This window comes from Helianthus annuus, chromosome 12 (assembly GCF_002127325.2).
Source record: "Helianthus annuus cultivar XRQ/B chromosome 12, HanXRQr2.0-SUNRISE, whole genome shotgun sequence".
NCBI classification, from domain to species: domain Eukaryota; kingdom Viridiplantae; phylum Streptophyta; class Magnoliopsida; order Asterales; family Asteraceae; genus Helianthus; species Helianthus annuus.
In genome coordinates this window covers 94,210,486-94,231,889 of record NC_035444.2, presented here as the reverse complement: position 1 = coordinate 94,231,889, position 21,404 = coordinate 94,210,486, and the positions used below count along the sequence as shown (strand labels likewise).

Here is a 21,404-nt window from a genome sequence, read left to right as displayed (position 1 = left end):
TCATCACCATAGCCACTTTAAAATGTCCTATTCCCTACCCTTCGCCTAGCCCCGTTACAACCCTTCAAAGACCTTTTGACTTGTGCTTAGTATTTGTGTTCAATAGTGGAGAATGATTGAGTTGCAAGCCTATGCGGGTACGTGTTCTAATCGGTTTTGAGCGATTACTTGTTCAAATGCTAATACATTATACATATTAGTAAATTTTAAGCCGAGTGGAGAGCACATTGTGAGGGATATGCATGATTTATTAGTTTTACGGGCGAGTTAATCTTGGATAACCATTAGTATATGTGATTATTCACTTAACCGGTAAATATGTGGAGATGGTAAAGAGTTTGAACGTTTGCATGACAATAGACCTTAACTTCTGTCTCGGGAATGGGATGTGCATTTGTTGTTCGACCCACGTGAAAGTGAAAAACAGATTTGCTTGAGGGCAAGCAAAAGACAAGTGTGGGGATGTGATACGTGGTTAGAAACCGGTGCTTGTTATTGTTTAACTTAACGTTTTTACGTAAGTTTTAGTTTCGAATAGCCTACTTTTAATCAAGAATGTGTTTTGCAGGTTTGATGAAGTTTAAGGAGCTTTTCGGGAGCTTTACGGGTCACCGGGTTGAAAACCGGAGCACCAGAATGCAGTACGGATCAAACGGGAGCGAAACAAGTGAAAAGTGAAAATGGAGATTCGAGAACCCGTCGCCGACGGGCCCCAAGCCGTCGGCGACGCCATCAGGAAATGCCTGTAGGCTTCTTTTTCCCGTATCCAGTTGATTAACGCGTCGGAGCAGGAAGAAAATCTAAGGCCCGTCGCCGACGGGTTGAGGGCCGTCGGCGACGGCCTGTCAAAACTGGAAACGGGTTTTTTGTTGATTTGGGGGTTAATCTCGATTGTAATTGGTTCTCACTCATTAAATTCGTAAGTTACACTCACTTTTGAGTTTTGAACTTGTTCTTGGAGCCATATTCATCGATTTTTCACCAACCATTCCATCATCTATCATCATCTCTACAACCTTGAATCATCACCAACCATCAAAAATCCCCAATTCACCATCCTAAACCCTAGTTCTCCATCCTTCACTCACACTCACCATTTTCACTCACAAACCCCAATCATCCATCAATTCTCCATCCAAGCAAGCTTCAAGATGAATCCTTCCGCGTTCCAAACATCCGGTGATCAAGCTTCTTTAACCATGAGCGGCTAATCATCTCGGTTTCACCCCGGTGTAGGTAGTTGTTAATGCTAGGGTTTTGAATTGTTCTTGTTTCATCTTAGTGACAATTTGTATTTGGTTTTTGAAACTCTTGACAATAGTATTACATTTGTTACGAATTCGTGAATTGTCGAGCGATGTTAAAAGTTATGACTTCACGAAACGGTGATATGTAATTGTACATTGTCGTTGTTAGGATTTACTTGTGTTGATTACAAAGTGTCTTTTTGTCCGTTCTTCGGGGCGTTGATAGTTAGTAGCACCTAAGTCACGGTACACTAAATCCGTTAATCAAATGCATTTGAGTTGAAACTAGAACTTGTAGAAATCCTAGGTTAATAATTACCGAAACCGGGTGTGATCCCTTTTTATTAATATCGTTCTAATAATCATTTTTCTTACAATCGTTAATTAGTAGTGTTAATCATTTGCAGCAATTCAATTAGTTAAAAATCATATCTCTCCATTAAACAAAAAAATACAAAAACACTTTAGCAAGCTTCATAATTGTGACAATTGTTTATAATTCATTCGAATCCATACACGAACCACATACTCTTCGTGGATCGACCCCTTACTACCACTAACACATTGTTAAGGGTAATTTGGGCTTATAAATATTATCTTTGACCGGAGCGCGACACTCCGATCAGAAGTGCATCAGGTAACAAATTTAAGACCTTCTACAATAAGCAACTTTAAAAAAAATACCTAAGAACATGCCTAGTCAGCTCCCACCTTATAAAAACACTCATTCTTCAAAAACACCAAAAACTCACCCAACAAAGAAACCTAAAAACACTAAAAAAACATTGCCTTATACACTAGTACATTAGCCACTTTTTTTAGATTCTCATATGAGAAGGTCTTTTCACATTGGCAGATAACTATTTGGGTCAAGATAAGTGAAGGGTGTCACCAAAGTATCGAGCCTTTAACTCAAATAGTCATAAGGGCTCAATCACCTCACAATATCCTTATAAAACCTACAAAGTCCTTGATTACGATCCATTGGACCTATAGTATCCATCAACCACGAAATGATGAAATCTTTCGACATACATGGAGTTGTGACCATCAGGTGTGGAAAAAACTACTTAAAAGATAACCACGAGTAAGAGTGTATAAGGACGGGTATAGGAATAAGTGTTAACAAGCAATATCTAGATCAACCAGATTAGCTTTTAATTCACAACCTTGCCTATCATTGACTCATTAAGTTTGCAAAATGCCTAACAACAAGGTTTGTCCTAAGCAACATTATACAAGTTAATTATACAAGAATAATTGAGATAAATAAACAAGTCCATTACGTCTATAGCCCATAATTTAAACTTAAAGCAACAACCTTGTTTATACAAAACAAACTAATTATCCCGATAATAAAACCATTTCAAAACAAGCAATGCCCCCTAAAATTAAAACGTAACTCACTTAATGTGACAAACGGCAAAATACCTAGTAACTCCGTACAACTTAATCACTGTTTACATATTCAATTATGTGCATTAGACTTAATTTTTGTATAATGAGTCTTATAAAGTCTAGCAATCCCAGGATATACATTTACATTTCATATCATATCATCGTATTTGCCGCATCGCAAAACGATACAAACTATGTCAGAAAACGTTGGTAGACAATGCGAAGACACTATTCATGCCAGGAGAGTTCCGGTACTCCCTGAAACGACAAAAATAGGATATGAAAGCATGTCCAAAGCAATTCTTATACAATACCCTAGTTTGGGAAATAACTTGTAATCTTATAAGTTTTCGAAAAAATGCATAAACATCTAAATTGTCTGATCCGATCTATAAATGCTATAAATTACATAATCCGGGCATAAATATACTATCATTGGCACATTGTAAGATCATTAAATCATGTTAATGGTCATAAAAATAACAAGGATATTTTATATATCACTAGAATGTACATCTCTAAATTACCAAGTATCGTTACATAAAATGCTGGTAATTTATCCGATAACAAAACTAGTGTCGGTTTTAATATCTAAACACCATCTAAACTAGTCTAGTGAACTAGTTAACATTGTTTAGTATCCTAAACAATAATTAACTCCCTAACCACCCTTAATTAGTATAGCAACACAAATATCTAACATGAGAATGCATCACATGCCTATTTGAGTTCAAAAAGTTCTCATGGTTCTTACAACTGGAGGTGGTTTTCATTTTAGCGGTCCCCTATATATATATATATATATATATATATATATATATATATATATATATATATATAGTGTGAGGTTCATTGGGGAACACTAAAAAAGTGGGGAACAGTGGGGAACCGACTCAAACGAACTTCGATTGGACTCATTCCAGCAGCGTTGGAACCGGCTCGTCGAATCCTAGCTAGGATCTCTTAACCCTAAACCCTAAATCATAACCCTAAACCCTTAATATATTAGGGTTTGGTTTTTAGGGTTTAGGTTTAGAGTTTAGGTTTAGGGTTTAGCTTTGGGGTTTAGCTTTAGGTTTAGCCTTTAGGGTTTAGCTTTTAGGGTTTATAGTTTAGATTTTACGGTTTAGCCTTATTTATTAGCTTTAGGATTTAGAGTTTAGGAGTTAGGATTTAGGGTTAAGAGATCCTAGTTAGGGTTCGACGAGCCGGTTCCAACGCCGCTGAAATGAGTCCGATCGGAGTTTGTTTGAGTCGGTTCCCCGCTGTTCCCCACTGTTCCCCACTTTTTTAGTGTTCCCCAATGAACCTTCCCCTATATATATATATATATATATATATAGGGGCTGGTTAAAGTACAAATGCGCTTATCGTACATTACGTACGCTACAATCTCAGCCGTCAGATCATCTTCCCGCATTGAAAATCGCATGTTGTTTTTTTGTAACAATTTCGCATGTTGGTTTTTTAACATGCGATTTCTTCAAAATTACCACATGCGAAATTGTTACAAAAACCAACATGCTATTTCATCAAAATTATCACATGCGAAATTGTTACAAAAAAACAACCTGCTATTTCATCAAAATTATCACATGCGAAATTGAATTACCACATGCGAAATTGTTACAAAAAAACAACCTTCTATTTCATCAAAATTATCACATGCGAAATTGAATTAACACATGCGAAATTGTTACAAAAAAACACCTGCTATTTCATCAAATTTATCACATGCGAAATTATTACAAAAAAAAAACAACATGCGATTTCATTGCGGGAAGATGATCTGACGGCTGAGATTGTAGCGTACGTAATGTACGATAAGGGAATTTGTACAGTACCCTTTACCTATATATATATATGATCCGGTTCAAGAAAAAACCACTCCCAGTTGCGAGAACCGTAGGAACTACTCTAAACGAATAGTGTACCGACACATCAGCATATACACTACTTTTTGCAAAGGGGCATTTGTGTAAATGCACCCTTTTCCCACTACCCAATGTCTACACACCTTTCTTTTCTCTTTAAAGCACAGATCTCTCTCTCTCTCTCTTTCTCTTCATATCCATCTTCATGATTCAATCCACTCTTCACAGATCTCTCTCTCTCTCTCTCTCTCTCTCTCTTCATATCAATCTTCAAGATTCAATCCACTTTTGAAACACACCCCTTGTATATCCATCAGTGATTGTTACCCTCTCACGCAAGAAATAACAATGGAAGACACACCTGCAACAAACCCTAACGACGCCATAATCGCACAGTTCTCCAACATCACATCTGCTTCCACACAAGAAGCCACCTTCTACCTCGAATCACACAACTACGATCTCGATTCTGCCCTCTCCACCTTCTTCTTACACCGCCGCCGCCCTCGACGACGCCGGAGAACACGCTCTCCACCTTCCTCGAATCACATCTGCTCGCTGTCGATGTCCAAAACCATGGTGACCGGCCGAGCCGGTGACCCTACGGTGAGGGTGATTGTTAGAGAAACATTGTGGTGAAAAGATAGTTTCTTTGCTGGTTTTGTGAAGGGCCCAGATGGAATTGATTGAACCTTGAGGGGCAAGATTATGTTTTTTGATGAAACTGAGGGTGTTGGTTTGAGAAATAAAACAAAAAATGATGAATATGTTAGAAAGATGAACATGGTGAAGATGATGAACAGTTGCCATGCTACAAGTAATAAAGATTTGTTGTGTAATAAGGGGTTTTATGAAGAAATATGTAATAAAAGATTGGGATTTTGTTAATGTTGGGTATGTTTTTGTGTTATACAATGGATGGTGAGAAAGGACACAATACTTTTGTACTAGGTGTGTGTGTCGATTTAAGGATTTTTGTGGGTTGTGGATGCCCTACCAAAAAAGGCACATAATCATTTTTCAGAGAAACGTTGACGAGGCGGTGAAAAAGCTCGAAGCACAAGGAATCGACGTGTTGGGGTTGCTCTGCTGACAAGTACACCATAGGATGACCCTTAAGTGGCATAATTAAAATGAAAATCATATGTTTATGTGGGTTATTTTATAGGATTGGATGACTACGGTTTACTTGTTATTTCAGGTGCACAAGGTATAAAACGAGAGCTTAAAATGGAAGGAATACGGAGCATAAATGAAGAAAATAATTTATTGGAATTGAAGAATTAAGAAGATAACATGATAGAGGATGAAATTACGAGAACGTGGGCGAAAACAGCGAAAAAAACGGAGTTGAAACGAGAAAGTTATGAAGAAAACAAAATTGCTTGTTGAAGCCTACCGTAGCTTACGGTAGCTAACGTAATTTACGGAAGACCCTGACAAAAATTGACACCGCAAAACAGTTTCTTCATGGCGTAACAACTTTGAAACCTACCATAAGCTGTAGCTTACGGTAGCGTCCAGACCAAAAGTGTAACTTATGTTTTTAAAGACAATTATGTGTGGCTTTTGATCATCCAGATCATTGTTTCCGTTTTGCAACACTTTGGAGGCGAAATTCTGGTATTCTTGAGTGTCTTTGAGGGTTCTAAACATTAAACTTTTGTCTTTGATTTCCATGAACAAGAATTTGAATGTTATGATGATTCACCGAACCATGAGCGACTAGTTCGATTGGTGGTCATCCCGAATGTAAGGTTTACTCATGACACTTATGTTTTATGCTTTAATTTCTGGAATAATGAACTTTGCCTATGTTGTTTAGTTTATTATGGTGTTTGAATAATTGTTTTTAAATTGTTAATTTGTGTTTGATCATAGTTCTAAACCATACGTTCTTGGTGCCGTTGGCAATCGAGATATCGTGGGAGGTATTAGGGTTGGATATATGTTAATTGGTCATCGGGTAACAACCTCGCGTTCTAGGAATCCGAGTACTTAGTTCCTTTTTATCACAAACGATTAATCATACATGAACCATGTCTAAGTGGTACTTTCCAGTTTAGCATGAACATTAGTGTCACTAAAAACCTGAAACTCGGGATGATCGCTACCTCTTTTATCTGTTTAAAAACTCAATGCCGATTTGCGATTTAATTTAGTTATATTTAGTTAAACAAAACCAATAAATCAAAACTCTAAAATTTATATTTTCTGCAACTTAGTTTAATTTAATCAATTGGTAAAGCTACTTAGTAAACACGCATTCCACAAACTCCTTGTGTTCGATACCCACTTACCACTATCTATTTAGTGTAATTGGATTATTTTTTAGTGAATCTTCGACCTAACGTCAAATTTTGGCGCCGTTGTGGGGGAATAGTGCGCAACGTGTGTTATATTTAGTATTTTTTGTTTGTTATTTTCGGGTTTACGCTGGTTGTGTTTAGTATGCAGGTATTGTTAGTTGCATACATACGAAAAGCTCTCACAAGCTATCGCCACTAGCATTTGATCCGGAAATTGAATGAACTCTTCGACGAAACCGAGTCCTACTTCAAGAAAACAAAATTATTGGATCACCTACAACACCGCAAAACACAATGGAACCACCAGCTCCCACTACGGGTCAAACAACACCAACCACACCTTCACCAGTTCCTACTACAATTACAGCACCTTTAAGTGAAATACAACAAACCAACACCACATTACCCACAAGCATACAAACCGAACATTCCTTTAGCTACCACCCTTCATCAACCGCTCCACCTTTTACCTCTTTCTTCCCAACCTCCGGTCAATCATCTTCTCAACAAATCCCACCACCACAATTTCAAAAAAAAAAAAAAAAAAACATCCATAGTTCATACTAGCCCTACGTTCCAACCACCATTACAACTGGGGTTGCAATATCAACAACCTCAATTTTTACAAACTATGGAAGCAAGAAGGGATGGATATGAATATATGATGATGGTTATGAGGAGACTTTGCGGGTTATGAAAAAGAAGGTTATGTTTTGGGGGGTAATGGAGATTAAATGGAAGCTCAAGAGGATTACACTTATGTGCAAGGGCAAAGAACGGATGCAATGCAAGGATTTTGTAGACCACAATAACAAGTTGTACAACACCAAATTGTGCATCAACAAGTACCACAACAAGGGCAACAATTACAAAGGCCAATGCCTCAACAACAAATGGGTCAAATGTTTCAACCACCACCTCAACAATTTGCACCGCAAAGACCGGTTCAAAGATAAGTGGGTCAACAATATCCAAGAGTTCGATTGGGTGTTCCAAGAAGACATAATCGGGAGGCGGGCCGCCGCGGCCTACTCAGAGCTGGTGGTATCGATGTTTATTATTAATTTGGCAGCGGAATTTACATCGGGACCGTAGTTAGGAAATATTTTATCAGAGTAAAACACCATATTGTTATAATAATAAAGACATGGGAAAAACCCAAGTTTCCATTACAAACATGTTTTTAGGGATAAACCCTAATTTATTGAAATAAAACTTCTTCTTTATTTAGGTAACTTTTATAGCCACTTTTTCAAGCCTTCGGTGCTCTCCAGCTGGCTTCTAATTGGCTTTCACATTTTGTTACCTGAAACGCGTTTAAAAACATTTTATCAGCAAGAAATACTGGCGAGTGAATCCCAGTTTAATCAAGGAAAGTTTTATCATTTTACAGCATTGAGGGTAATCCGACAATTATATTTGTTTACATCTACTTTAATTACCATCCACGGTACTGTCAATCCTGACTTGTGGTAATGTTACTACTCATAGTGTAGTAACAAATTTTTGTATACAAAACCCCAACATACCGACGATAATTGTAGAATCACAAATACTCAATCACTGTTAATTATAGTTTAACCAATTGAGGTTTTGTAAAAACAGTTTACAAAAAGAAAGATTAACTCACGTTGCTAATTTAAGTATTTCCTTGTGACTTCTTGGTTATAATCTATTAAATTAAACAATGCACACGCATTAGTATAATAACCCAAATTTACATTAGTTATACCCTCCCCGAGACAGAACTCCAACGACTGAGTCAGGCAGAGGCTTGACATGCGTTACGGAGCACTAGATCAATCGGGCAGCGTATCTAATACGTAACCGGGGGTTACGATACTTACATTGAGGCAGAGCTTTGCTATTTTAGTGGGTATAATGCCCGGGAATTATTTCTATTACATCAGAAATTTAGAGAGAGATCGAGAAAATGAACGAGTAACAACTGAAACCTCCCCCTATTTATAGTGCTGATTCGGCACTTTGTCGTGCCCCGCGAGAACAGAAGGCAAAGCCTTCGCGAACCGCGAGCTAGTCTAGGGTAGGCCCTAGCCTTGCTGCATCGACCACTAGCCTTGACACGATACGGACACGTGGCGGCCTAGGGTGCGGCCTGGTGGCCTAGCTATCGCGGCCCTCGACAGCTCCTGCTGTCTGCTTCGCGCACCGCGAGCGAGCAGGGATGTTTGTTTTTTTATTTTTATTAAAATAAAGGTATTTCGGGCCCACTTTTGGTATACGGGTTGTATTTTAGGGCGTATAGAGGTGTTATAGGACTTTTAGGAGAGTTGCTATATCCTCCCCACCTTGTTTTAGAACTCATCCTCGAGGTCTACTGGAACAGGTGTGGATATTTCCTATGCATATCTGATTCGAGCTCCCAGGTGTATTCTGGTCCTCTCTTGGAATCCCATCTTACTTTGACTAGAACTAATCTCTTGTGTTTGAGGTTCTTGATCTTTCTGTCTTCAATCTGTAGGGGTCTCTCTACAAACTTAAGTTTCTCATTTACCTCTATGTCTTTAAGAAGTATTACTAATGATTCATCTGCTAAGCACTACTTGAGATTACATACATGGAACACATCATGTATTCCTGCCATTTCTTCTGGCAGTTGTAGCTGATAAGCTACAGGTCCTATTCTTCTAATAATCTTAAAGGGTCCAATATACCTGGGACTTAGCTTTCCCCTTTTGATGAATCTAACTAGGGGTGTGCATGGGTCGGTCTGGTTCGGTTTTTACTATTAACCATAACCATAACCATAACCGCTAGCTCGGTTATGGAGTATTGGTAACCATAACCATATCCAAACTTTGGTTACGGTTAATCGGTTATGAAGTCGGTTATGGTTCGGTTTTGGTTAATTTCGGTTAAGTAACCAAGCAAGGTTTGAAATAAATAGGGTTGTGCATGATTTGAACTTAGCTTGAGCCTATTTATAAGATAACGGAGACTAAACATTTTGCTTAAACTCCCGATTTAGGGTTCTTTTTAATAAGGTAATTCTCAAACAAAAACAGTTATGGCCATAACACCTTAGTTCTTTATCAAAATAAATAACATCTAAATCAAGATCATTTTGTTACTAACATATTTTTATCTTACTAAAAACCCTCTATATTGTTTTGTAAAACACAAATCCATTATGTAAAGTTAACATCATAAGTTCGGTTCGGTTTCGGTTATATTGGTTAACCAAAGCTTCATAACCATAACCATAACCATAACCATAACCGATTGAGCGGTTATACAAAGTTTCATAACCATAACCATTGGTTATATTGGTTATCGGTTATTAGTGGTTCGGTTATGTCGGTTATGGTTCGGTTATCGGTTATAGTGGTTAATTTTCTCACCCCTAAATCTAACTATTCCTTTCCATGGTGAAACTTTTAATAATACCTTATCTCCTACTTGAAATTCCAATGGTTTTTGCCTGTTATTAGCATAACTCTTTTGTCGATCGCGTGCTGCTTTTAGTCTTTCCTTGACTTGAATAATCTTATCTGTTGTTTCTTGTACTATCTCTGGTCCAAACAGTTGCTTTTCTCCAATTTCTGCCCAACAGACTGGAGTCTGGCACTTTCGTCCATACAGTGCTTCAAATGGTGCAGCATTGATACTGGTATGATAGTTGTTATTGTAGGAAAATTCTATTAATGGTAAACGATCGTCCCAATTTCCTCCGAAATCAATTACACAAGCTCTAAGCATATCTTCCATTGTCTGAATTGTCCTTTCGCTTTGTCCATCCATTTGAGGATGATAAGTTGTGCTTAGATTTAATTTGCTTCCCATTGCTTTTTGGAAACTTGTCCAAAAATGAGAAGCAAAACGGCTATCTCTATCAGACACTATAGATAAAGGAATTCCATATAATGAAACTATTTCATTTAGATATAGCTTGGCTAATTGTTCCATACTGAAAGTTTCCTTCATCGGTAAGAAATGAGCAGACTTGGTTAATCTATCTACAATCACCCAGATTGTATCATTACCTTTTCGTGTCTTGGGTAATTTGGTAACAAAATCCATTGTTATCAATTCCCATTTCCATATTGGCATTTCTAATTGCTGCAATAATCCTGAGGGTTTCTGATGTTCAGCTTTAAGTTGTGAACAAGTTAGACACTGGCAACATAGGCTGCTAAATCCTTTTTCATTACTATCCACTAGAAATTCTTTCTTAAGTCTTGATACATTTTATCACTACCGGGGTGTATCGTATACTTAGACTTATGGGCTTCTTCTAATATTCGGTGGCGTAGGTTTCCTTGTTTGGGTACCCAAATCATTTTCTTATGGAATCTCCAAATTCAATCTGTTCCTTGTTCTAATTCCTTAATCATTCCTTTTAACTTGTCAGTATCGTCCTTGATTACTGATTCTTGTACTTCCCTAATCTGTTCATTTAAATATATCTGCAGATTTAATTTGAGAGAACGTACTCTTCTTGGTTTTTCATGATACTTTCGACTTAAAGCATTGGCTACTACATTAGCCTTTCCTGCATAGTACTGGATATTACAATCATAATCACTAAGAATTTCCATCCAGCGTCTCTGTCTCATATTTAACTCTTTTTGCCCGAAAACATATGTTAAACTCTTATGATCGGTGAAATGGTAAACTTACTACCATAAAGGTAATGTCTCCAAATTTTAAGGGCAAAAATTATGGCTCCTAATTCTAAATCATGGGTTGTATAATTTTCTTCACGATTCTTAAGTTGTCTAGAGGCATAGGCTATAACCTTTTGACGTTGCATTAACACACATCCATAACCTAATTTAGATGCGTCACAATAGACTACAAAGTCTTCAGTTCCTTCTGGTAGCACGAGTATGGGTGTGTTGGATAATCTTTGCTTAAGGATTTGAAAGGCTTCTTCCTGTTTTGGTCCCCATTCAAACTTAACTGATTTACAAGTTAGTTTTGTTAAGGGAATGGCTATCCTAGAAAAGTTTTGGATAAACCGTCTATAGTAACCTGCCAGTCCTAGAAAACTTCTCACCTCCGTTGGTGATTCAGGGACTTTCCATTTAGTAGTCACTTTGATCTTTGTGGGATCCACATGAATTCCTTCATGATTGACTAAATGTCCAAGAAATTGTACTTCTTCTAACCAAAATCCGCATTTCGAAAATTTAGCATAAAGCTTTTCTTTTCTCAATAATGTAAGGAGTGCATGCAGATGCGCTGCATGTTCCTTTTTTTACTCTTAGAGTAAATGAGAATATCATCTGCAAAGACAATTATGAATTTATCCAGATATGGTTTACATATTCTGTTCATCATGCCCATAAATACAGCTGGGGCATTGGTTAAACCAAAGGGCATGACTGTAAATTCATAATGGCCATACATTGTTTTGAAGGCAGTTTTAGGAATGTCCTCTTCCTGTACTTTCAGTTGATGATATCCTGAGCGTAAATCGATCTTAGAAAAGAATCGAGCTCCTTGAAGTTGATCAAACAGATCATCGATTCTCGGTAATGGGTACCGATTTTTAATCGTGACCTTGTTCTTCTCGGTAATCAATGCACATACGCATTGACCCGTCCTTCTTCTTGACAAACAAGATTGGTGCTCCCCATGGCGATGAACTAGGCTGTATGAATCCTTTCTCCAGAAGTTCATCTAACTTTTTCTTTAGTTCTTACATCTCTGCTGGTGCCAAATGGTAAGGTGCCTTGGCAATTGGTGCTGTCCCTGGTAGCAGGTGAATTCTGAATTCAACTTCCCTGTCCGGCGGTAGTCCCGATAATTCTTCTGGGAAAACATCTGAGAATTGAGATACTACAGGAATATCTTTCAATTCTTTTCCTTTAGTGTTAATGATTATGGAAATCATATACACTAATGACCCTTTTCTTGCATAACTGGCTGTTTCATCACAGAGACGGATTTCGTAGATCTAGCTGGCTTGTCTCCTTTAATTATGATCTTTTCACCCTTTGGTGAATTTACTTGTATTGACTTTTAATCACATATAATACTGGATTTATTGGCTACTAACCAATCCATTCCAAATACAATATCAAATCCAGCCAGATTCATTGGGAAAAGGTTAGCAATAAAATTATGGTTTAGAATTTCTATTCTTGCTCCCTGCAAGATTTCAGTGATCTTAATGGATTCTCCATTTGCCGTTTGTACTAGACATTCTTGTTGAAGTTTAGTTAATGGTTTATTGAGAAGTTTGCAAAATGAAGTATTAATAAAACTTTGGTTTGCACCAGAGTCAAATAATACTTAAGCAAAAACATCATTAACTAAAAACGTACCGGCAATCACGTCCGGAATCATCTTGGCTTCTTCTGCAGTCAGAACAAATGCTCTAGCATTCTTAGTAGTCTTGTTGTTTCTGGCTGGAACTAGTTTCGGACAGTTCGGTTTGATATGGCCCTTTTCTCCACAATTGAAGCATACTCCATTACTGAGTTTCTTCCTGCAGTCCTCTTCCTTATGTCCCGGTATTTTGCAAAAGTTGCAGTATGTGGAACATTTTCCTGAATGCTTCTTTTTGCAGGACTTACAGTAAGGTGCAGAAGTAGAACATATGTTTTTCCCACGGTTGGAATTACCGTAGCAGAATTCTTGGGTAAGCTTTTAGACTAGGTTCTTCCTCTGGTTCTCTTCTTGCGTACGTACTAGTTCATCAGTCCAGGTATTTGCTAGTTCTACAGCTTCCTCTATGGTTTGTGGTCTAGCTGCCTTGACTACATGTCTAATCTCACTGATTAATTCCCAGATGTAACGGGAGATTAATACTGGTTCTGGTGAAGCTAGGGTTGGCACAATTCTAGCATATTCGAAGAATATGGTAGTGTAACCCTTACAGTCAACTCCAGCCATTCTAAGTTTAAGAACTTATTAGCTATTTGTTCTTTTTCATTGGGAGTACAAAATTTTCTTTCGACCATGTTCTTAAACTCAGTCCATTCCATATTATAGACTCTGTCACTTCCCCGAGACTGGAGAATAGTGTTCCACCATTCTAAAGCTGCATTCTTAAAAAGATTGGAAGCAAACATGATTTTATCTTCCTCTACACACTTGCTTATTTTTAAGACTGACTCAGTCTTTTCTATCCAACGTAAGGCTGCAATGACTCCTTCATTGCCAGAGAATTGAAATAGGTATACAAGACCAGAATTCTTTGTAAGAACAACCATATGACATGGTTCTTCTTCTTTTTGGAATAGGCAATTGAAGTAATGGTCCATTGTTTATGCTGTGACTGGGTTCAGTAGGTGGCCGTTTACTTCCACTGTTAGTTTTATTATTTTCCGCTTCCTTAACCGTTTTGATAATATATGGCATAGCGTCTATAATCCCTTGTGCCACTATGTGTTGGATGGCACTGTTATCTAATTGGTTCCCGTTATTATCGTTATTTGGGTTTTCTTGATTCACTTCGGTGTCCATCTGGATTATAAACATTTACCAAATATTAATATCACAGAACAAGATTTAATGCAAACAATCACGCAAACAAAGACATTGATCAGAATCGTCGTGCATTGCGACATTTACTCTATTTCATATATATATATATATATATATATATATATATATATATATATATATATATATATATATATATAAATATATATATATATATATATATATATATATATATATATATATATATATATATATATATATAGGGGATGGATCATGAGAAAACTAGTTTAAATGAGAAAACCAAAAAACTAACTAAAAAAACCTAAAAAAAACTAAAAAAATACCAAATTTTTTTTCTTTTTTACAATTTTTTAAAGAAAAATCGCTACTTTTTATGTATGGAAAAAAATTTTCAAAAAGAAAAAAAAATTTGTTGTACTGCACATGTGCACTAATACGGAAAGCCTAAACCACTTAACCCACCCCCCACCGACACCCCCAAAAACCTAAATCCCCCCCACCCCCACCCCCCCCCCACAAAAAAAAAAAAACCAAAATTCACCCTCCCACCAAAAGCCTAACCCCCCCACCCCCCAAAAACCTAAAATTAAACCCTAAACATAAACCCGAAAAAAACCTAAACCCCCACCCCCCCCCCCCCCCAAAAAAAAACCTAAACCCCCCTCCCCCACCCCTCAAAAACTTAAACCCCCCCACCCCCCAAAAACCTAAAACTAAACCCTAAACATAAACCCGAAAAAAACCTAAACCCCCCACCCCACCCCCACCCCCACCCCCCCCCACCCCCAAAAAAATGTAACACCCCCGAAAATACCACAAGCGGAAGCACCGCGGGAGGTGCGACACATCAGAGTACGAGCCACCAATCACATTGAACCATACAAGTATTTAAATAAACATGTCATTAATTAACCAAGCAAGTTCAATTCCAAACGTTAAACCCAAAAGATATGTTTAGCGGAAGCATAAGTGAAATAATATCCAATTGTTTAAAGTTTCAATACCACCAAGTCAACTGTTTAATCAAAAGCCACGATCCATGACCACTCCAGCACTCCCAGATAGCAAGTCCATGTCTCCAACCCTAACGACCTGCAAGCATGCAGACAAGTGTGTCAGACGAAGCTGGTGAGTTCAAGTTTTGTAAACGTGTTTTGTTACCCGATGTATGTTAAGCCAATTCAACGTTATGATACGATGTTGCTATAACATGCTAGATACCCAAGGGAGTGTGCCCATATGTATCCGGGGAGTTTGCCCCTTAATAACCTGGAAGCGTGTCCAGTCCCCAATGCCCCTAACCAAGCATTGGTAATGATGCCCAGATAATTAGTTCACGCCCGTCCTTACGGCCCGGTGTGAGGTGTCAAACCTAATAGCGCTATCAACTAATTACCCCATTGCCCTACAGGCAAACCAATAATGATTGATTCCATGTTCAATAACCAAAACCCGATTTAACTGTTTACCCAAGATTCCCTTCCAAATGTTTACTAGTTGTCCCAAACCACCGGGACGCATGCTGGAGAAATGCAGTGAACTCACCTGGGGTTGCTCGGTATGATACACAACAGTTCAGTTAAGCTACAAAGGGATCAACCAGGTCCTATCACAGTTATCATACCAATCAGATTCGTACACTAGTATTGCACGTATGTTCCACATATATAGTAACAAGTTGTGTACAAGCATTGATCATCATGTTCACGTATAAGCATAGCAGTTCTACAGTAACTTCACATAAGCAAAGTCCAGATACGCGGCCCAATCAATTGGGCTGGTAATAGTGGGCCAGTCCAATAACAGAGTGTGCATGTTCTCGGTCTCGAGACGAGACTAGCAATCTCGAGTCGAGACTAGTCGGTCTCGGGTTATATTGATTTCGAAGTCTCGAGTCGCAACGGGGAGTTCTCGAGTTGTCATGTTCTAGTCGAGACCAACACGGCCTCGAGTCGCAACTGGACTCGCAACCGCGGTTTCGGTTTATGCTGTTTTGTGTCGCTTATGTGGTCTCGAGTCGAGACTAGCAATCTCGACTCGCACCCTTGTCGAGACGATATGTAACAGACTTCCATGATTAAACTGCAACAATCACTTCGTAAATCCAGCTAACCATTTATCAGTTTCACAAATCGGATCAAGCACCATGTTCAACAGTTTCATTTATTCAAATCATCATCAACAAGAACAGTAATCCACTATCAACATAAATATGCAACCGGATCATTTGATTAACAACTTCATAGACTATCATGCAACCTAAATCATACATGCCGAACCAATCAATAACATCACAGCCGAGCACTATAACAAAATCGGTTCTAGTTCATCATGTAAATCTCATAATCTGAATTCATAATAACCACCTAGTAATATGCATCATCAACCATCAAATAAGGATAAGGTGCTAACCGGATGTGTGAAGTATCTAGTTAGATCGAGATATGAGCCGAGATCCAAAGGACTTCGATGTTGAAGGTGTTGCCGTCGGATTCCAAGGGAAAAACGAGAGAGAAAGAGAGCTCATAGGGTTTGTGTGTGTGTTTGTATTGTTGTAACTAATGAGAGAACAAACCCCCATGATGGGTGTTTACACGTTTAAGAGAAGTGGGCCGTCCCCTCATCGGGCCGCCCTAATGGTCTCGAGTCGTAAGGGCCGAATGGGCTCGTGTACTTGGGTTGACGTTTGGTTCATTTATATCCGGTACACTATGTCACCAAAATCAGAGTCATATAACATTCAATTTGAAGTTCACACAATCAGTTCAAATAATCACATAAGGTTCAAGCGAGTTGTACTAATGTAGGTTCAAAATACGGGTTGTCACATCATCCCCAACTTGAAAGAAATTTCGTCCCGAAATTTGATAAGCACACCACAAAACGGAAGTAAATCACAAAACGGTGCGATGCTAGATCAAGATGACTGTGCATTTTCCGTGGGTGTCACATCATCCCCAACTTGAATGGGAATTTCGTCCCGAAATTCACTAGTTGCATTAACATTAGATTCGCTAGGTTTTGTCTTGTCTTTGGGGAACAAATGTGGATACTTAAGCTCCATCTGGTCCTCGCGTTCCCACGTGAACTCTGGTCCACGTCGCGAGTTCCAACGGACCCTCACAATTGGGATACGACTATGCTTACGAACTTTAACTTCCCGATCCATAATCTCAACTGGTTCTTCGACAAACTGTAACTTGTCGTCTATCTTCAGCTCTTGAAATGGTACAACCAGTGTTTCGTCAGCCAAACACTTCTTTAACTGCGACAAGTGAAATACATCATGGACATTACCCAACTCGGCAGGTAATTCCAACCTGTAGGCCACCTTTCCAATTCGTTCCAGAATTTTGAATGGTCCCACATAACGAGGGTTTAGTTTGCCGCGTTTCCCAAAACGCACCACACCCTTCCAGGGTGAGACCTTTAACATAACGCGATCATTAACTTCGAATTCCAGCGGTTTACTACGCTTGTCAGCGTAGCTTTTCTAGCGATCGCGAGCTGCGGCCATACGGTTTCGGATCTGCACAATGTTTTCTGATGTCTCAAGCACGAGCTCAGGGCCTGTGATCTGACTATCACCCACCTCAAGCCAACAGAGAGGTGAACGGCATTTTCGTCCGTACAGTGCTTCGAATGGAGCTGCCTGTATACTAGTGTGGTAGCTGTTTTTGTAGGAGAATTCTATCAACGGTAAGTGCTTCTCCCATCCTTTCCCAAAATCGATTACACATGCCCATAGCATATCTTCAAGTGTCTGGATGGTGCGCTCGCTTTGACCATCCGTCTGCGGGTGATAAGCGGTACTCATGTCGAGTCGTGAACCGAACGACTTATGCATTGCTTGCCAAAGATCAGAAGTGAAACGCGGATCTCGATCTGAAATGATAGAAGTTGGTACCCCGTGTCTAGAAACTACTTCCTTAAGGTAGATCGCTGCCAGTTGCGAAAACTTGTCTGTTTCTTTGATTGCCAGAAAATGCGCTGATTTCGTGAGACGGTCGACAATCACCCAAATGGTATCGTTCCCAGCCTGAGTTCGAGGTAACCCTGTCACGAAATCCATGGCGATCTGTTCCCACTTCCATGTGGGTATCTCCGGTTGCTGCAGTACACCTGAGGGCTTTTGATGTTCCGCTTTGACTTTAGCACAAGTCAAACATTTGCTGACGTAGGTTGCTATGTGGGCTTTCATGCTAGGCCACCAGTATGTAGTTTTCAAGTCGTGGTACATCTTATCTGATCCAGGATGTACGGAGTAATGTGACTTATGTGCCTCCTCCATTACAAGTTCTCGTAAGTTGCCATAGAGTGGGACCCAAATGCGTCCGGTTACGTAGTAAGCACCGTCTCCCTTTCGTTCCAATCGTTGCCTTGAGCCGCGTAAAGCTTCAGCTCGAACGTTCTCTGGTTTCAACGCTTCTAACTGGGTGTCTCGTATCTGGGAAGGAAGATTGGACTGGATCGTGAGTTGCAATGCTCGCACACGCCTAGGTGCATTATCCTTTCTGCTGAGGGCGTCAGCTACGACGTTCGCCTTGCCCGGATGATACTTGATGGCACATTCATAATCATTTAACAGTTCAACCCCTCGTCGTTGCCGCATATTCAATTCTTTCTGGTCGAAGATATGCTGAAGACTCCTATGGTCGGTGTAGATGGTGCATTTGGTACCGTACAGATAGTGCCTCCAGATCTTCAACGCAAATACCACCGCTCCTAATTCCAAGTCGTGAGTCGTATAGTTCTTCTCGTGTACCTTCAACTGACGAGAAGCATACGCTATCACCTTCTCGCGTTGCATCAACACGCAACCGAGACCCTGAATCGAAGCGTCACAATAAACCACAAAATCTTCGGTACCCTCTGGTAACGACAAGATCGGTGCACTGCAAAGTTTCTATTTTAACAACTGGAAGGCCTCTTCCTCCTTCGTTCCCCAAGAGTATACCGTGTTCTTCTGTGTCAACGAGGTGAGAGGTTGTGCGATTTTTGAGAAATCTCTAATAAACCTCCGATAATATCCAGCAAGACCAAGAAATTGGCGCACCTCAGAGGGAGTCTTTGGCGCCGCCCAATTCTTAACCGCATCTACTTTTGCAGGATCCACATGTATCCCTTTTTCATTAACAACGTGGCCAAGGAAATGTACTTCTCGAATCCAAAAATCGCACTTAGAAAACTTCGCATACAGTTGTTCCCTTCTCAAAAGTTCCAAGATGAGACGTAGGTGATGCTCGTGATCCTCCCTGTTCTTTGAATAAACCAAGATGTCGTCAATAAACACTATAACAAACTCGTCGAGATATGGCTTACATACGCGGTTCATGAGATCCATGAAGACCGCTGGTGCATTTGTCAACCCAAACGGCATAACCAAAAACTTGTAGTGTCCGTAGCGCGTTCGAAAAGCCGTCTTGGGAACATCCTCCTCTCTAACCCTTACCTGGTGATAACCTGATCTCAAGTCGACCTTCGAATAGAAACTTGACCCTTGCAACTGGTCAAACAAGTCGTCGATTCGTGGTAACGGATAGCGGTTCTTGATGGTTACCTTGTTGAGCTCTCGATAATCGATACACATACGGAATGACCCGTCTTTCTTCTTCACAAACAGAACTGGAGCTCCCCAAGGCGAAGAACTGGGTCGGATGAAACCCCTATCCAACAACTCCTGTAGCTGATTAGACAGCTCCTGTAACTCTCCAGGTGCTAGCCGGTAAGGAGCTCGAGCAATTGGAGCCGCTCCCGGCGCAAGATCAATCTAAAATTCTACTTGACGGTGAGGAGGTAACCCTGGTAGCTCCTCTGGAAACACATCGGCGAAGTCTCGCACCACTGGTAGGTCTTCAATCTTTCTCTCCTCAGACTGAGCGTTAGTAACTAACTCTAACATTGCAGGATACCCCTTTTGTAGATACTTCTGCGCATGCATGGCCGAGATAATACCAACCATCGTCCCACTACGATGTCCTTGAACTGTTAATGACTCTCCATCGGGGAGAGGAATACGCACAACTTTTTCCTTACACAGAATCTCCGCTTGGTGCTTAGACAACCAATCCATGCCTACCACTATGTCAAAACTACCGAGCGTAACGGGAAGAAGATCGATGTCAAATACCTGACCCACGAGATCTAGTTTACACCCGAAAAGAACATTCGAAGCTTCTATCGTCTTACCATCTACTAGTTCTACTACTTGCTTAACTTCTAATGGTGTTGGGGTTATCCCTAATCGTTGACTAAATTCTAGGGACACATAACTCCAATCGGCACCGGAATCAAATAATACAGAAGCAATACGATTGTTTACAGGAAACGTACCAGTTACAACGTTGCCATCATTCCTGGCATCCCCTGCTCCAAGCTGGAACACTCTGCCTCGAGCACCATTTCCCCCATTGTTGCCATTGTTGTTATTGTTGTTCCCAGCATTGTTGTTATTCGGGCGGTCGATGTTGTTGTTAGCGTTTTGATTCAACTGAGGGCAATCCCGCTTAAAATGACCCTCATCCCCACACTGATAGCATCCCTTCCTGAAACCCTGGTTCTGCTGGGGTGGTTGTCCCTGTTGTCTCTGGTTCTGTTGCTGCTGGTGTTTGGGCTGTGGGGCCCTACAATCCTTGGCCTCATGTCCCGCTTTGCCACACCTGTTACACATCCGACCACACGGCCCGAAATGATGATAGCCACACTTGTTACACCGTGGCTTCCTCCCCGCATACTGACCCGAAATGATGATGCCGCGGTTGTTGTTATTATCTGGTCTTTTCTGTATCTGACTCGCGCTAGAGGCTTTATCACAGTCACTCCACTTCCTTTTGTTATCATTAACGGACGCAGTGGCAGTGGGTGCAACAGCTGTAGTGGTTGAAACACGCGGTGGTAACGAGTTACTCTCTACCTCTTGATCCACAATCTTGTGGGTCAAACGAACAATCTGTGTCAAATCATTGAGATGGGCTGCAGTGACCAAACTCTTCACACGCGGAGGCAGCCCCTTGATGAATAACTCAATCCTCCGGGTCATAGGCCGGGACAAGTTCGGGCACATGTCGGCCAATTCATACGATCGCTTCACATACGCTTCGACTTCAGATCCAACCATCTTCAAGTCATAGTACTCGTTT

The 21,404-nt window shown here is 40.0% G+C and overlaps 1 pseudogene; it reads left to right on the top strand.

Annotated features, from left to right (window-relative positions):
- The window catches only part of LOC110914258, a 60,547-nt pseudogene that overhangs the window by 2,311 nt on the left and 36,832 nt on the right, over nucleotides 1–21,404 (top strand).